We start from the raw sequence: 17,338 nt of genomic DNA, 5'->3' as shown, positions 1-17,338 counted from the left end.
AATGGAGTTGTTGTGAAGTTGCAACGTATGTTTAAATTAAAGGGTGTCACAATACCACAATTTATCGGTTGTCAGCATCACGTACTAGACAGGATTCTCCGTCTGGTGATGGACGAAGAACTTGGGGGTGATACCAAATCTCCAAACATTGAATACCCATTTGTGTCTGAACTGTTGAATAAGTATGATGAACTGAAGGATAAGTTTGTGAATGGAACTGTAGAAATTCTTGATAAATCAGGGTGGAGAGACGATATGAAGTTTTTGTACCATTTAACAAGAGTGTTTAGGTTCTATGAAGAACAAAGAAACTTCCCTCTGATTCACTTTCAGAACATTCCTAATATGAGCAATGCCAGATGGAACTCAAGAGCCATTCTCGCCATTCTGGCGTTCATTCTTATGCCTGAAGCGAGAAAGAATTTGGAGAAGGTTTGCAGGTTCATTTCATATGAGTGGGCAGAACATTGGTTTAGTAGTCAAAAGTACAATGACAATGACTTCAAGAATTTATCTGATGTATTGAAGCCTTACAAAAAGGCATTGCAGTCATTCAAAAATCACTGGAAGAAAGAGCCATCCGTCATCGACATACCACAAAGTAATCAGATAGCTGAATGTGCAATCAAGGTGATGCAAGACCTGTATGCTTCCTGCAGAAAGAAAGACAAACTGCAACTTCGATTCATTCTAAGTAATAAGCGCTAGACTCTTTATGAGACGTGAGCATCATGTGACCCATGTACTAAACACAGTAGGCCTATAGACACAGACAGTTATGTATATTGTTGTACTAGACGCTTTGATACTGTTAATTTTGTAATACTTGTATAATTATATATCACATAATGTTTTTTGTTATATCACAGTACATGTTGCATAAATAAATAAAATAACAACAGGAGTATGACTCTTACAACATCTTCAGCCTTTAATATTCATTTACTGTACAAAAGTGTACCTATTGAAAATTCGATTTTTTGGTTTTGGGGTGACCTTTTTTCAAAATATGTCAAAATGAAACATCTATTCGTTCTTTTTACATAAAAGTTCATTGAATTACGATACAGGCCTAGTAGGTTGCAAAAGTCATATCCCTAATGAGCACCTTGGTAATATGAGCATGCTTAAAGATTTCTTAGATGTAAGCAGTGAAGTTAAAGTTGCTAAGTATTTTTTGAATCGACTTTATGTGGTGATTACAGGAATCAGTACAATTAGCGTAAATCTATATGCAGTAATTAGCGGGTGTTGTCTAATTAAAACGCTTTTAAATTTTTTGTCTTTTTAAAATAATATCATGACGCATGAATAAATCTGTGGCGCGAAATTTTGGTGCTAAAATAATGAAACTAATTTTTTCATAAAGAAAAATATGTTAGCTAAAAATCCAGTCCATTTTTATTTGAAAAACAGTCCAAAGAAACACTTAGTTTTGACTTTATTTAAAGATGCCATTTTTGTGTAATATGAGCATGCTCAATTTACCCAGTGATTTTCATCGAAATTACCAAGTTTAAAGTCCTAACAAAGCAGTGGTTTTAATTGCTTTTTTGAATAAAAATAAAATATAGTAAAACTTTTTAATATTTTAACAATACTAAATATTTTTCTTTATTTTAAATTTTAAAAAATTGAATTTTTATTTTTCAAAGGTTTGAGTTGATAAAATTGAGAAAATAACGAACTAATTTTTTTTTGTTGTTGTGGAAAACATAGTAGTATTGTTTCAACAAAAAGTGGCTTAAAATTTAATCTTTTAATAATAAGTTTTGTTAATAACAAATCATTATATTTTAAAAATTAGTTCTAATTGTCAGGTTGGTATTTTTTTTTTACAAAATTAATGTTTTTTTGTGAGGTAATTTAAAGTGCTCATTTTACGAAGTGGTCTGGGTAATATGAGCATTTTTGTAACTTTTTTAAAACCTCTGTGTTTTTAAGAAAAAATTTCGGGTGTCCAAATATCTAAGTGGATCATGAGAAGGGATCCCTAAATATTGTTTATTCGCAAAAATTTTGGATCCAGCTTAATTATTTTTGAAACTATTCCAATTTTTGCTTAAGGTGCTCATATTACCCTAATCTACCCTATATATATATATATATATATATATATATATATATATATATATATATATATATATATATATATATATATATATATATATATATATATATATATATATATGTATATATATATATATATATATTTATATATATATATATATATATATATATATATATATATATATTTATATATATATATATATATTACATATATATATATATATATATATATATATATATATATATATATATATATATATATATATATATATATGTAATATATATATATATATAATGATGAAAATTATATATATATATTACATATATATATATAAATATATATATATATATATATATATATATATATATATATATATATATATATATATATATATATATATATGTAATATATATATATATATGTAATATATATATATATATAATGATGAAAATTTGATATATATATATACATATGTAATATATATATATATAATGATGAGCCATATATAATGATGAAAATTTCTTAGAAGTTATGGAAACCCTTATCTAGTTTTCTTTTTAACTTTTTAATCTTTTGTAATGTTTAACATTACTTTTTTTATGACCATGGGTTGGGTGAAAAGAGGGTCGACGAACATGACCCAATATTTTTACCCGGAGGACTTTCTTTTAATAAAATAAAAAACAAAAGTTTTTACAAAACTTTACTTGTGGTTTTCCATTTTTATGAAATTTTGGGTTAAATGTAATAAAATTATTTTGATGTAAAAATGTTTACGCGTATAATTCTTTGCAGATTTGTTTATTATCTAGGAATAAAGTAGTTGATTGAAAAAAATAATTTAAAAATTTTTGGCAAAGACCGACAAAAAACCGCAATTCAGAATAGATGTCGAAACTTCTGAATATAGAGTGTTAACAAAATATACAAAATTTTCTCCGATATTGAATTTTCGAGAACTTGCAGAGAAACGCAAGATTAACTCTGTCAAAAGCCTTTTCTTGGTTTACTGATAAACTAAAACTAGGTAGCCGTGGCGCAGTGGTTAGAGTTCTGGCTTAGAACCCAGATGTTCTAGGTTCGACGCCAGCTCTAGCCCAACAAGCGATATTGGTACGGAAGGAGGCGTGAACTTCTTGTTAAATGCTCTCCCGCGGTGCTCTGTGATAAGACCGTAAGGAGTTCTGGGAGCACCTAAAATAACTACAAAAAAAAAAAAAAAAAAAGTAGATTTTTAAATTCTGCGTAATTTATTAGATCACGGACTAAATGTTAATTAAAGAAGTTTGATTTGTGTGCCGTCATTCTTGCAAATTTCGGTAACTGACTTATTCAGCTGTTGAATTTTTTCCAAATTATACACATATTTTGAAGGTTTCTCTCCTTCTTTGAATAGCTTTTGTTTCGTATAAATAAACGCTCCGGAAAACTGAAGCAAAAAAAGAGCATCGCGTGTTTTTTTGATGCTATCTAAATTCGGGTTAGCGTTTTGTTGCTCACGTTGGATTTCGTTTTGAACAATTTTGATGTGTTTTTTGTTTTTCGCAATTTCCTATATTGATATATGTTGTAATTCAGCGCTAACAAAATGCTTTCAGTCGTCCCACCATACTAAAATTAAAATGTAGGACTGTTTTTTGTTTGCTAACTTTGAATTCAGAGTTCAATTGTACCTCCATTTCCAAAAGGGAACAATTTAATTTCCAGTATCCCGGTCTTCTCCTAGTTTTACTAAAATTGACGGTTGTTGTTAGGAAGTCGTGGTCGGAAAAAGGGTTTGGTGAGAATTTTGGGGTATGTTGTTTTTTGAGGGATTTTATCAGGACAGTAGATTCTATCGAGTCTACATTTTGCAGTCTGATCTCATTATGTGATGTATACTTTTCGCCATGTGGATGTATACTTGGTATTGTGGTTTATCCCCTTATAGCTAATTGCCATATAGAGGCCATATTACAAGGCCTGCAAAGACAAGTTCAGCTCACTAAAGAGCATCATAACTTGCTTCACAAACCAAGAGTAAGTGATTTTAAGAAGAACGAAGGATCATAGAGCAAAATTCAAAAGTAGTCGAGTTAAAACGATGGCATAGAGAAAGCAGACAAATATTGAACTAGATGTTAGGATGTGCAATTTTAATTTCTATTAGCTAATTTTTGACATTATTGAAATTTTATCGATACATGTGGATGTACTTTACTTTTAGCCAAGTTTTACTTAATTTACTTAGTGAAAACTATACTTTCAGAAACTCGTTTTTTTTTTCGTCTCGGTTTTCGGTCCGTACGGGACAAAATTTTTCCGAGGCGAGATATCGTACGAAGCCGAGTTAAAACCGAGATTTTTTCAAAAATGTAAAAGCTATGGAAAAAAACTGAAATTTTCCGAAAAGTTTGCGTTTTATAATTTTTTATTATTATTATATTAATGAACCATAAGTTTTCTACATTTATCAAATTGATGTTGATTCTTGAAAAAACTTTTCAAAAGACTTACGTCATTCAAAGTTGCAGCTGTCATTCTCTCCCGTTTCTTACTACGGTGGTTGCTTGAAATTTTTTTCACATTGAATCGATGTTGGCTTGATTAATTTGAACGCATTTTCTAACATGCTTAACTTTTCTGATTTGAATCCGTAACGTAGCGGTTAAATTCATCAGCAGTCAAGTCATTAGAATCAGTGACTCGGATTTGTTGTCGAGCATTGGATTCTCTTTTCTTTCTAGTTGGGTCTTTGAGCTTTGGAACAAAGTTTGAATTTAACACTTTAAGAATGGGGATTTTTCCGGCTCTTCAAGAACTCCTGGATTGTTGAGAAACTTGAGCAAACTAACAGTTAAGATCGGACGTCTTTTAAGAATCTCTGTTTCAATTTCTTTGATCAAACGAGCACATATAAAACTTTTCTTCGTTCGCAATTCCTCTAACAAAAATTCTAATGCGCCTTCTGCAATGTTCAAGTCAGTACCATCGCAACTCACGGCATCCATAGCCATTTTACATGGTTGAAGAGTTGCTACTAATTCAGGAATGCTTCTCTATAAATAATAAGGCCGATCATGTCCAAATAATTTAAGATTTTTTTTAAAGCTGGGATCATGTCTTTGAAAGTTTTCAACATTTTCGATGCACTGTTCCATCGAGTTCTAGCATCAATAACTAGCAATTTGAATTTGGTTCCAAGAGATTGAGCATTTTTTTAAAGCTCTTTGACTAATTTAAGTTTGCATTTGATTTTTTTTACAATAGTTTGAACATCTATGAGAGTTTTAGTATTAGGCAATGCAGATCGTACTCAAATGCTTCCTGATCTTCCACGTTTTCTTTATCAGAATTTGTTTCAGCTTTATTTTCATCTTCATCTTCTTCTTCGTTTGTTTCTAAACAAAGCACGCTTGGTGCGTTGCAAAAACTCTGAGATGTACATGCTAACATGTCACTCTCTGTATCTAATTCTTCTTCGCTTTGGTCTGATAATAAGTTCTTATTTGCTCGATTGATATCTGTAATTATCTCTTTACGTTTTAGTAATTGTGTCACATAAAGATGGATTCCATGATCATAGCAAATGTGATGAAGTTGTTATGAGAGACGGCCGGATTTAGTGCGAATACTTGCCTCATCCATAGTTTGACCAATGCAATCTCGGTCAGGATCAATGCCGAAGTTAATTTATTGAAAATTTTGCAACCTCAAAAGGGTTTTAGTATCATATTCTTTTCGACCATACCAAGGTTTTGATTGTAATTGTTGCGTCCATAAATATGATTGTTGATAACTCTAATTTGTTTAAATGTTGCCTCATCACTCACATAGGAAAACTTTCCTCCATTGGATTTTATCAGCGTTATTATCTTCATCACTTTGTCCCACGCATACGCTGATGAGTTATAAATTGTCGGACGAACTCTCTCGGCGTTTTTGGGAGCTTCAACCTTTGTGTAATTTTCAAGCAGCTTTTGCACCAATGAATTCGCGATTTTGTTGAAACTAAGTCCAATATTAGATGCTAGCTTAGCAACAATTTCGTCATTCAATGTTAGTTTCACATTAAAAAACGAGTCCATCATTTTCGAGCGGGATTGATAATGTATTGATTTTTCGGATTTGTCAACAGAAGGAACATGGCGACAATGGTGGAACTTCCATAAATGAGCGTGAATTTGTTTTGTATTGTAGTCTGTAGTTTTTGTATTGTAGTCTGTTTTTGCATTTAACGTGAAACATATCATTTTTCGAAACTAAACAGTAGTTTTGCCATTTCAAATAAATTACTCTTGCAATTTTTTCCATTTTAATATTTGAATCTGTTCAATTATAAAAATCATTAAAGTTGCAGTTGCTATACCAAATGTCATAAATTAAAATAACTTTTTTATGAATAAATTTAATAAACACTTACTTTTTAGTTTAATACAGTCTTTTTATTTAATATATTTTTACATCTTTTTATGCGACAAATCTCATCATCAACATAAATGTTAAAACACAAAACTCATCATCAACATAAATGAATCATAAATGAGAAAAAATTGTACTGCAATTGCAACTTTTACGATTTTTAAAAACATTAAAACTGAGATTACTTAAAATTATTTAAAATCTTCAAAATTAGCGCTTTATATTTTTCACCTGTTTCCTTCGGAGAAATACGAAAACAATAGTTCCTCGTAATAAAATTTATGCTGAGGACTCTTGTTTATTCATAAACGTTTTGACTCTTCTCTCATTAAAAACGAAAGCTTAAATTTCTAATCTTTCCAATGACTTTCAGTAATCTCGGTTTTTATACACTTAGTTTCTCGGTATTCTGAAACTGAGATGCCTGATACTGGCTAATCTATACGATAATTTAAACCCTCTCCAGGGGCGGTCCCAGGATTTTTATTGACTGTAGCAAAAATGCCATAAATTTTTTTGGTTTAAATTTTTTTTGGTTTTGATGTACAGTGGCTTATAGTGATACATGAGGTCCCCTACTACTGCTTTCTTCTTTCGTCCGTTTAGAGCGGAAGAACGTTACCTGATTTACGCAACGTTAAAACTATCCAGTTAAACTGAATACTTTTTAACGAAATGATAGTTTACTTGTCTTTTATGACTTTTAATTATGACTGAACCCTGATGAACCCTGACCGAACCCTTATCCTCATTCGTTGTATTTAAATTTAGTCCTTGGTATTCCTATTGCCAGTCAATGTATTTATGCTAAATAATACACAAAAGATTTTCATATAAATTTATCTATATATTTAAATCAACAAAATATTTGTGGTTGTTAAAATGTTTTGGTCTGCAAAAAAATTGGAGGTTGATATTTGAAAATGAAAACGACAAATTTAATCTAAATTTGTTTAAAATTCAATTTTTTTACTCAATTAAAATTTGTTTTAAAACACATGCTTTATTTAATGGCTTACCTTATAAAATATCTGAATATTAAAATAGACACTTTAACGATTTATATAAATTTATAAAAACAATTTATAAATCTTTTCATATTTTTAGTAATAAACTTCATTACAATAAACTTTTTGTCAAATAATGAAAAAAAGAAACAGGTTTCAAATCAAATAAAAAATAGTAAATAAACGTTTCAATAAAAATATATCGTTTTAAATAAGGAATGCTTTTAAAATCCCAAAATAGCAAACTCTAGGCATAATACAATTAACAACGATACAATCAACAAATGTCAGCAAATAATAAAACAAGTGTCAATGAATAAATGTCAACCTAACAAGACAAACTTAATATGGTCGTTCTTTGTTTAAAACAACATAGTTCTTTGTTTGATTTGGGTGAAGAAAGTTTTCAGTTTTTTATAAATGAATATAGGAAAGTATATTGTGACGATAACACTCAATTTCAATTAAGTAATGCATTAAAGCATAAAAGTATTGAATATGGAAGTCAAACAAACTTTATCTTTAACCAAATTGAAGAAAAGCCATTGAACAGTATTGTCAAACGGATATTTTAATCCACCTATTTCAAATGATTTTAGATATTGACCAAAGTTTAAAAAAATAAAATATTATACTGGCAAAATTTCATATTCATTAAGCAAACCATAATTTCAAATTATGTGTTAATGTAAACAAGAGACTTCTTTGGTTTCAAAGAACACTTAAATAAATATGTCTAACGATACTTTTCTTAAATTTCTAAATTCTGTTTCAAGTAGTTCTGTAACAAATTTTCCTAACGTAACATATTCTCTTAATAGCGTTAGAATCAGCTAGATTATTTCTTCACATGAATAATTTGCAAAATGTCTTGTGACATGTGTTGATGTTTTATGCCTATTTTCTGATTTTTTTCATGCATAATGCTGTATTGCCAAAATCCGAAACAAACATTCTTTGTTTGTCATTTGCATCTCTGAGGAAGCTTTTTGATCATTATTGAACCTAAAATATATGCCCACACTTTTTAGATTAAAAGTTTTCCATTATGCGAAAGCAAGTTTAATAAAATCACCAGTTTTGTTAACGCTTGAGATAGTAGAAGTTTTAGGTTGATTAAGAAGGACATTGTAAGTATTATCAGAAAAAAAGGTTTTTGCTTTTTGAGTCCATTATTTTGTATGTTTTTGATAACGTGGACAAAAGTCAAACAACAAAAGAGTTCAATCTGTAGTTAACCAAGGTTTTTCATTAACTGTTAAAGTTAGATTTTTATCACATTTAATTGCCTTTGCTTTGCTATTTGACTTTCTTACTGATTTTAAAGTTAAATGAATTTGATCATATATATAAAAATTATATATATATAAAACATATATATATAAAAATTATATATATTATATATATATATAAAAATTAGGAATTTATATGTTTACAGGTTTTCACAACATTTTCAAAAGAAATTTAGGACTATCAAACATATAACTTGTATTACAAGTTATCATAACATCTAAAATACTTTTTGAAAGAGAATTTATATCAATGGTTTTCACAAAACAGCAACTTCCTGATACAATAACATTTGTGTAACATACACCTTGTCACAGGGAACAATAGTTCCTAGTAGAAGTTAATAAAAAAAAGTTGTAGAAAGTCGCTTTGATACAGTTTTATTAAACAGTTCCTATGGGAATCATCTAATAAAACCGTATCATAATTTTTAATTAGAGCCTTTAACTTTGGAAGATTTATGATATTTGTGCAGATTCTTTAAATACTCGTCTTTCCATCTTGATCGGAAATACGTCAATCACATGGAGAGATGTTTATTACATTGATTTATTTTTATATTATGATCATTTTTGAAAGAGAATTGGTTTTCCAAAAACAGCAACTTCCTGATACAATAACATATTTGAAACATACACCTTGTCACAAAGAATAATAGTAGTAATTTCCTAATAGAAATTTCCAAATTAAAAAAAAGTAGTAGAAGGTTCCTTGCAATTTTAGAATAAACTAAAAATCTATCTGAGAGGAAAATTATAAAAATATTATTTTAGTTTAACCTTTTTGAAGTTTTGATATCACTCAGATCATATAATAAAGTGTTTTCATAGATCATATAATAAAGTGTCAAAACTAATTATTAAATATTGTTTTGTCATCATGCAAGAGTATGTATGCAACATTTGAAGAAAATCAATTATCAGGAAATGACTCAAAAATTGATTGCAAGATTTGAGGCTCACAGACAAACAAACAGACAAAGACTACGAGTTAATAAAAGCATTGGTAAAAACACTTTAGTTATGATAATACAACAAATATTGTATAGTTATTTAATACATTATGAAAACACAATTATGAAATTATCAAGTCAGTCCAGAAATATTTCATAAATAAAAGTATATAGGTATACTAAATGGTATACTAAAAATCAGTATACAAAATATGCAGTAAAATTTACCGTAAAGTTAGTATAGGACCCGTCCATAAAGGACGTCACCCTTTATACGGCATTTTTTGACCCCCTCTCCCCCCCCCCTCACTCATCATCTATCCAAGGATTTTAAATGTGATCGTCAATTGATATGATAGGAATAGAGCAGTCCGGTTCGTCTGAAATAGTTGAATCATTCGGAATATAAAGGACCTCCGTTACAGATCGTAAGGAGGATGTTTGAATGATTTCAATGATCGAGGAATGGTGCTCTGAATATTGGAAGCGATAAGAAAAAATACAGAAGGAAAACGATTCTTGCTAGCGACGTCTGAAATGGATACAGCTTTCAAACCATCTTCTGACTTGCTGATTGGAATAGGCGGAGGCAGAAGTCGACCAGGAATAACATGGAAGTAAGAGCTCCTTTTCAAAGCGCAACATCCGGGATCTTCATATTTCAAAATTTGAGTGAAATATTGACTGGTGCGCACATGAGAGGCAAACCAGTCCTGATCCTTTGATAAGAGATGATGGACATCGAGCTACGTCGTTTTGTCTTTGTTTTTTGTTTTTATACTCAGCCACCGTCGGAAACTGGTCAATCATCAGACCTGAAAAGACCGAGGCACAGCTCTTTTCAGCAAATTCAAAGTTCTGTTTTTCTAAAAGAAGATCCACTGTCCTGCCTTAAATATAAGTCGCAATGCAGATAATTAACTCCTTAAGTCTTGCATATATATTGTATTTTGATAAACAGTTGATATTAAAAATGAATTTGAATACCTTGAGAGTCTAGATGAGGTCCATAATGATCATGAGGTAGAATCAATCCTGCCAACCCTTTACTCAGTGGAGCCATCCTTCTCTCGGCTCGATTAAAAGCACTCCATCCTGGCGCATTCGTCATGATGAATAAGGCATCCAAATTATTTGTAAGGAAATGATGAATTGCTGTAAACAAAATTGATGTTTAAATTAGAAGAGACATAACTGTATTGATAAATCGCAATAAAAAATTTGAAAAAGAAGGCTATACCAGTTTCGATGACTTTAGCGTATCGTGGATTTTCATCTGGTCCACCATCAACACTAAAGACAACCACTGGCTTGACCAACTTGGTCAAAGGATCTTTTGTGATAGAATCAAACTCTGGCAGAGTCAAAAGTCGTTCAAAGTCCAATCCGTTAGCATACGCTGTTGATGATGAATGCTTTCCAGATCGAATAGCAACATTAGTGGGACCGGAATAGGAAACTGCGTCAGATTTTCCAAGCCTATCCGGTTTGATTGCAATACCTGCGTAGACGGATGGGATGAGTTTGTGCTTTGCATCGATAACCCAATCATGATCAGGAAGAGAAACTCGATATTCCATATGCATTAATACAGGAGCTTGTTTGTTGGCAGCGGTGATTTCAATAGGGATCCAAGCTTTATTGTCTTGACTTATAAAGCACACATCCTTATGGCCCAAAAAAGAGCAAACTTCTTCTACATTCTTTATAGTTGCTGTTCAAAATGGACCATCCACGTGACTTGAATGGAGGTCATTTTGAGCCCGCATCAACTTAACTGGAACCGTGTGGCTGGACGTGAACTGGACTGTCTCTTTCCTTCAAGCGAATCGCTTCGTTTTGGCAGCAAACGAGTATATAAAGCACTTCTGCTAAGATTGTAACCTCTCTTTTCGAGCTCGGCAACAAGCTCATCCAACGATTCGAGGCTCTTTAAAAGTAATTAAAAAATAATCAGTAAATAAGTTCACAGGCTGAAAAGTTATATTGAGACCTAATATAGTCCTTTAGAATTATTTATTACCTAAAGTTGTACTCTCACCCTATACACTTCAGATTGTCTTTTCTCATGGGCAGCAGATCCATGTTCAGCAAGTTGAATGATGACTAGCAATATTTCAGATTGTTCTACCTCAATAGTAGGGCCACCGATTCCGTCACGTACTTTAAGAGCTTTTTTCACTTCCGGGTGGTTAGCGAACACCTATAGTACCGAAAGAACTATACAAATAAGTTAATGTTCATTTTCTACAATATTGTTATTGTAACTTATTATAATATGATGCGATAACTATTACCTGATTCATGACAGTTTTCTTTTCAGCCCTTCATTTTTGTTTTGACTTATATTGCTAATCAACTTGTTTAGATTACTCGTAAGCTCATGGACATTGGCCTTCTTCTTTTTAATGGTTTCTTCTTCAGCATCGGTCCATAAGCCACTTCTTTTTCTGCTCTTCATAGCAGCTATTTCTTAATTCAAAACAACGATCTCTGCTTTGATTGTGTCTTGAGCATAAGTCTTGGCTTTCTTCGTCTCAGTTTGAACTGTGCTCAGGATATCGTGTCGAGAGGCATCTGAAGTGGTATCAACGACATCCATTGGCTCAAAAAATTGATCTGAAAAAAGCTGGAACTCTAAAGAGGAAGAACTGGCAAGGGAAGGAACAGATTGCTTGGTTGTTTGATGGGCCCAAAATGACATTAAAGAGCCTTTTTGTTTCAAGACCATTGAAGTATACTTTTGGATCAAAGTCTTTACTTGAACCTCCAAATCTTGCTTTTCCTTGATCTCATTCCATATTTTATGGACTTTTTTTTGACAATCGGCTTTTTTCTCGAACGGATGAGCATTATTGTAAGATTTTATAAGCGAATTTAGAAGACTATTTTTATCCATTTTTTAATACACAAACAACAATAATCTTTGACACTTTTGCCAGACATTAAAAAAATAATAAAAAAATATGCTTTATGTAACAATTGCTGCACAACCACTTCCCTTTGGACAATCATTTGTAAAATTCGCTTTAGACAATCGATATTAATTGCTACAGAAGCAATTCCCTTCTTACAAATATTTGTAAAACTCTATTTAAAAATCATAAATGATATCAACACTAAGTCCTTGGGGACAAATTTCGCAAAAAGAATTAGCCCGAAAACACGTAGCGATCAACTAACGATATATACGATACGAGAAACTACCAAGGGTTGAGCAATATATAATTAGTTGTAATGTATTCAATATATTTATATATACAAAAATAAAATTTAAATAAATATCAACACGAACTTCTTTTCCATTTTACGATAAATAAAAGCATACCATTCCCTCACGTTAACTTCATAAAAACACATGTGCAGATATAAAAAGTTATATAAAGTGACATCCTTTTCTGATGACCCCTCTCCCCCTTGTCCTTTTAATCTGGACCCCTCCCCCCCTCCCCCCAATATTAGGATGATGTCCTTTATGGATGGCCCCATACCGTATACTCTAACCGGTGATCCCTATTCAGTACCCGCCTGAAAATTGCTAATATACAATTAAGAAGCAAACAAAACTTATACTTCAACATTTCCTGCTGGCAAATAACATCATAAATAATTGCTGGCACTGCCACCAATTTCCTTTCGCGATATTTTTTTACAAGCTATACCCGCTGTGCAATATAGCTGCGCTTGTTTATAGTACTCGCCTAAAAAGAGTTAATGAATTAATTATTATTGTCATAAAAATTTTCAAAAAAATTTTGTTAATTGTATAAATGCAATATTGGTTTGTCATTGAAACGTTAAAGGTTTGAAAAGTTAATGAGTTGATTAACGAGGAAAAGAGAAAAACAGTTATGAACTCATTAAATAATAAACAACATGATTTTTTCTTAATACAAAAAGCATCTTTATAACAAATGTTTACGGATGATAAGAAATAAATGGCATGGTGATGTATTTGTATCACAAGGGTTTATTCATACACGAATAAAAGGTGTTTTGCGTAAAGTACTTCACGACAAAGTCTTTTAATAAGACATTTTACTTTAATTTACATTATAAACTATGCCATGTTCTTTTAAAAATTTCTCAACGTGATAAAAGCGCATTTGCTTCCCACTTAAATGCAAATTCAATAATGGCTTAGGTCTATTATTAACTGAAATTTATCATAGTTTCTTTGAGATGAAATGACTTATAATCATGGCCCCCAAAAAGAGGGGGATGACGGTACTGTAGCCTTAGGGCCCGGAGGTAAAGAGAGCCCGGTGGTAGTAACCGGAAAAATAGTAAATCCGATAAAAATATTATTGCTTTTAATTAAAAATAAATGTAAAAAAATACAACTCAGGTAAACTTCTTGTTCTTTTACTTATTTCATATATATTGCAGTTTTTTTTCGCTGATTTCTTTGAGCGATTCCTGAAGCTAAATTTATCTTCGTTATGAAATTAAGATGTATATTTCCATTTAAGAGCGCTATGGTTTTAAAACTATTATGCGGACCGTTGTGTAAACTATTTTCCGCATTTTTCTCATCCAATAGTTTTTTTTCGTTGATGGATTGGTTAGCATAATTTGGTCCATATTCTTTCAGGTTAATTATTTTACATTAGTTGAACTTTGTTATCAAATCAATAAACTAAAAAAGTTTATAATAAGTTATTCTGAAACTATTTGATTTTAGACTTATATATCATTTGAAAGTATTATGATTCTGATGTTCCAAAACTAAACTTCTACTTCCTTATTAGATACATTTGTTGTTCATAATTTAAATGATCTCTCGAAATGAAAATTATTTTTTTAGATAGTCAAGTTATTCAAACACCATGTGAAACTCAAATTACAATCATAAATCCGTATATCCGTAGCTCAAATCCATAAATCCGTAGCTCAAAAGAGAAAACTTAAAAATGAGATAAGATCAAAAGAATCTTTTGGTAGTCAATCAATAACCAAATTATTCCGATAAGAAAACGAATATTCTTCTAATGATAAAGTTGAGGATTGCAGAGAGCATAGCTGTAGCATTGATGTCAGAGCTTAAAATCATTTTGAAATAGATTCTATGAGTGAAAAATCAAACAAAGTAAATGTGTATGGATCCATTGCTTCTGATGGACAAGACACAAGAGATAAGCCTAACAATGGTGTGGCAGAAAAAGAATTAAATGCTGATGGTACTTCTGATTCTTATGTATTCAAAAACACTTAGATAATTCTTGATGACCCTAATAGATGGCCCAAATTAATTTCAGATGGACAGCGCCAATGTATAGTAACATCTTACAACTTTGGGGAAGTTAGCCAGATATATGTAAAATAACTAAATTTTTAATAATTTTTCGAAAAAATTTTGGGAAGAAAAAATATTTTCACAACAATATTTTGCAGGGAAAAAAAACGGAACTAGCGTAGGGCCGTGTTTTAGAATGTGGGGCCATGCTTATAATAAAGAAATAAGGTTTTGGGGCTACGGAGAGGAGAAGGGGGATTATAAAGTATAAAAATTTCAATATGATAGTTACATAACTTTAATAATAATGCTTTTACGACTTTCTTCTAGTAATTAAGCTGACAAAAATGCTGATAAGTTATCCCTTTTTTATATAGTAAAGGATTCTTTCATCACCTTTTGATTTTTATCTTTGTCTCTAAAAAAGCTTTCTTTTTTGAAAATATTTTTTTGAGCTAAGCGTATTATTTAATATCTTTTATAACGAGAGGTTGAACTGGTACAAGTGTAAACTGGCATAAGTGCGCCAAAAGAGTTTGTAAACATTGGTATAAGTGCGAACTGGCAAAAGTACGGAGCAATTACAAAAACTGGCATAAATGCGAATTGGCATAAGTGCGCCGAATAAAATTGCAAATAATAATACAAGTGCGAATTGGCATTTTGTACTTATGCCAATGTTTTCAAGTTCTTTCGGCGCACTTATGCCAGTTTACACTTATGCCGATTCTCACTTAAGCCAGTTCTTGCAACTGCTTCGCACTTTTCCTAGTTTGCACTCAATCCAATTTGCATTTATGCAAATGTTTGCAAACTCTTTTAGCGCACTTATGCCAGCTTGTACTTGTGCCAGTTTTTGTAACTGAATCTAACTTATAACAGTTCGCACAAGTCAATGTTTGCAAATTCTTTTGGTGCATTTATGCCAACTCGCACTTATGCCAGTTTTTAAACTGCTAAGCATTTATGCCTGTTTGCACTTATGCAAGTTTGCGCTTACACTAGTTCGCACTTACGTTATTCGCACTTTTGCCAGTTTGCTCTTATGAAATTCGTACTTTGTCGTCCCTGTTTTAAATATTTAATTCATATATGATAAAATTTAACACTAGTAACTTTGAACCACAATTAAAAGAATACAATAAACAATACGACTTTTGATATGTTTAATGTATGTTAACGAATCTCAAAACTCAAAAAGCCGGAGTAGCAAGTAGATCTCTAGGGGTCTATTCAGGGAGTTGCGTCCCTGCTCCTTAAGCGAGCTAGTATTCGTACGATAATGAAATAGGGTTATATGAAACGATTCCTTAACGATAGGAAGGCCGTAACTAATGGTCGTAGTTTTCTACTACTTATTTAGTATTTGGCCTCTGTTGTACTGGTTTTTACGGACGAGAGCGCAGCGCTAATCTAATTAAAACTTATCGCGAATTCCAGGAAAAAGAGCTTTCGTAGAGCTTCTTGTCTGTGGGTGGCGAAACGAATTAAATTAGAATTAACTCTTCGATAAAATAACCCGGATTTCAAAACAAATTAACCCTGGGATATGGCGCAATGGGGGCTTAAACATTTCAAATAAATTAACCCCTCTAAATAAGCGTTTGATATAGTTATGCTTACTATAAATTTCAATCAATTGCCTGTCGCGACTACAGAAATGTGTGAGTATTTTGAAATTTATTTTTGTTATATATGACTTTATTCAACGTTGATTAAAATTATTTTATAGAATTATAAAGTACTTATACATGTGTATAATTATATCTTGTGTATATGTATACTAATTAAGTAAATATGAAATACTTATTAAATACTATACTAAATTGAATGTCATTGAAGTATATAATTATACTTTAAATATTCAAACTACTAATGCTATACTAAATCGAATGTCAATGAAGTATATAATTATGCTTTAAATATTCAAACAATAAAATCTTACATTTTTTAAAACGCAACTATAAAAATTCATTTTAACTGTAATTTAGAAGTCCAATCATCTCTTTTTTGATCCTATTAGCAAACATCAACTCTCTTTACTAATGAATTGAGCTCTAATGTATGTTTCCCTTCTTTCTGCTGTCTGGACATATCCTGCTGCTTCTGTAACCATCTGTACACACCTCTCAGCAGATTGTGTATGAGAGCTCCATTTAAGAACAACCATGAGGCTATTAATAAAATCTCTAATAGCAGCAGATGAAAGATTGCATATCAATGCAATCCTATATATGCAATCATATTCTATAAGTAATTGCCTAACCTGAGCTAAGAAATTATAATCTTGCTGAATTTTTCGATTGATCTTCTTTTCTTTTATTTTAGATTTCTTTGCTCTCTCCTCTAATTTGCAACGATGCATGTCTTTTCTTTTTATA

The 17,338-nt window shown here is 31.1% G+C and overlaps 1 long non-coding RNA gene across 1 annotated transcript in view; it reads left to right on the top strand.

Annotated features, from left to right (window-relative positions):
• The first annotated feature begins 16,444 nt into the window (after positions 1-16,444).
• Positions 16,445-17,338, top strand: part of LOC136074891 (uncharacterized) — a 5,786-nt gene continuing 4,892 nt past the window's right edge. The window contains exon 1 of the long non-coding RNA XR_010635533.1: positions 16,445-16,621. This is a non-coding gene — a long non-coding RNA (uncharacterized LOC136074891). The remainder of the gene's footprint in view (positions 16,622-17,338) is intronic.

Source organism: Hydra vulgaris, chromosome 01 (assembly GCF_038396675.1).
Source record: "Hydra vulgaris chromosome 01, alternate assembly HydraT2T_AEP".
Classification (NCBI taxonomy): Eukaryota; Metazoa; Cnidaria; class Hydrozoa; order Anthoathecata; family Hydridae; genus Hydra; species Hydra vulgaris.
The sequence above is the reverse complement of the archived record's forward strand: the minus strand, read 5'-3'. Positions and strand labels throughout refer to the sequence as shown.